We start from the raw sequence: 2,241 nt of genomic DNA, 5'->3' as shown, positions 1-2,241 counted from the left end.
TGTTGTTGCTCTTCATTTATTTCCACAGCAGACATTTAGTAAATGTCCTAGGGTTGCTATTGTTATGATGAAACACCATGAGCAAAAGCAAGCTGGGGAAGAGGGTTTATTTGGCTTACACTTTCACTTGTAGTCTTATCACTCAAGGAGGTCAGGATAGGAACTGAGGCAGGGCTGGTACCTGGAGGCAGGAGCTGATGCAGAGGCCTTGGAGGAGTGCTGCTTAATTATTCCCTGTGGCTTGATCAGCCTGCTTTTTTATAAAACTTAGGACTGCCAACGCAGGGATGGCTCCACCCACAATAGACTGGGCACTCCCCTATCAATCACTAATTAAGAAAATGCCCTACAGCTGGATCTTATGGAGGCGTCTTCTCAACTGAGGTTCCCTATTCTCCAGTGATTCTAACTTGTATCAAGTTAACATAAAACAAGCCAGCACAATACATTTTGCTGTTAACTGAATGGCAGGTTACAGTAGTGGGAATGTGTTGGAAGCACAAAGGTCCTTGCTGGCACAGATAAGCATTAGGGAAACAAAGAACCTTCAAAACAGGATTGTTTCTTCAACAAGGGAGATGCATCAACTGTTTTTCCACCTGATGATCTGTGCTATCTGTATAGACATTGTTATGATTTATTACGCCCCCTCCCCCGAGGGTATCCTGTCTGTGCAGGGAAACATGCTGGGCAGATGCACGCCATGCATGGCATGGCAGAGGCGGCCAGTAATTCACAACCCAGACGATGCATCTACGTGGAGAGTTTATTATAATAGAGATAAAGAGGCAGAGAGACAGAAAGAGGGAGGGAGGGAGGGAGGAAGAGAGAGAGAGAGAGGGAGAGGGAGAGAGATGCACACCTCATGGGAGGAAAAGCAGAAAAGCAGAAGTGGAGAGGAAGGGGCGGAGTTTTTCCTTAAGAAGAGGCTTCCATGTCAGGACGCAGGGCCGTCCCAAGGGTAGGGATCAGAATATTAAAAGCCAGGCCATACTAAGCTCCCACAAGTGGCACAGGAGGTGACTAATAGCCCAAATGACAACTACACTACCTGTATGACAGACCACACCAGCTCCTCCCCAGGCCCTTAAGGTAACACACGTAGCCTATCTCCAGAACACATTTTCATGGAAGAAGTGACATGTACTTTGAGAAGAGTATTTATGATGTGATTATGCGTCCTTGTGCACAAGATTGCGTTACACCAGGAAACTTTTTCCAAATTGTGCTGTATGCCTAAAATAAAGGCCCGGTATCAGACTCTGTAATGAACCAACTTTGGCTACTGAATCATGTTGAAAAGGACTTCCCCTTGCCTCAGGTGGATCATTACTTTCCCGACCCTGATCATCTCAGGGACCCCCAGAGGAATGAAATGTGAATCAGGCTGTGTAAGTTATGATCAATAGCTAACATCACTGCAAATAGTTATTCTGATGTCTGAAAAAGTAAAGTAGGCTGACTCATCTCTTAATTTAATTTAATTTTATGTATATTGGTATTTTGCCTGCATATCCAAAAGTCCAGAAGAGGGCGATGAATGCACTAGAAATGGATTTACAGGTAGTTCCAAAATGACATGTGAGTGCTGAGATTTGATCTCGGGTCTTCTGGAAGAACAGCCAATGCTCTTAACCACTGAGCCATCTCTGTAGCCCCACGGCTGGATTCTTAGGGGCAGAACTTAACGGGAAAAGATAAGGCTTCGGGGCTCTAAGTGTGTTGCTCCAAAGACAAAAACAAAACAAATTATTGTGTCAGACACCTTTTACTATTGTGGTGGTTTGAAAGAAAATGGCCTTTGCGCCGGGCGGTGGTGGCACACGCCTTTAATCCCAGCACTTGGGAGGCAGAGGCAGGCGGATCTCTGTGAGTTCGAGGCCAGCCTGGTCTACAAAGCGAGTTCCAAGACAGCCAGAGCTACACAGAGAAACCCGGTCTTGAAATATCAAAAAAAAAGAAAAAAAAAAAAAAGAAAGAAAGAAAGAAAGAAAGAAAGAAAGAAAAAGAAAATGGCCCCCAAAGAGAATGGCACTATTGGGAGGTGTGGCTTTGTTGGAGTAGGTGTGGCTTTGTTGGAGGAAGTGTGTCACTGTGGGGTGGGCTTTGAGGTCTCATATATGCTCAAGCCACGGCCAGTGTCTCTCAGATCACTTTCTGTTGCCTGCGTAAGATATAGAACTCTCAGCTACCTCACGAGCACCATGTCTGCCTGCACATCACCATGTCCCACCATGATGA

This window comes from Peromyscus eremicus, chromosome 12 (genome assembly GCF_949786415.1).
Source record: "Peromyscus eremicus chromosome 12, PerEre_H2_v1, whole genome shotgun sequence".
In the NCBI taxonomy this organism is placed as follows: Eukaryota; Metazoa; Chordata; class Mammalia; order Rodentia; family Cricetidae; genus Peromyscus; species Peromyscus eremicus.
This window is presented reverse-complemented; position numbering follows the sequence as displayed.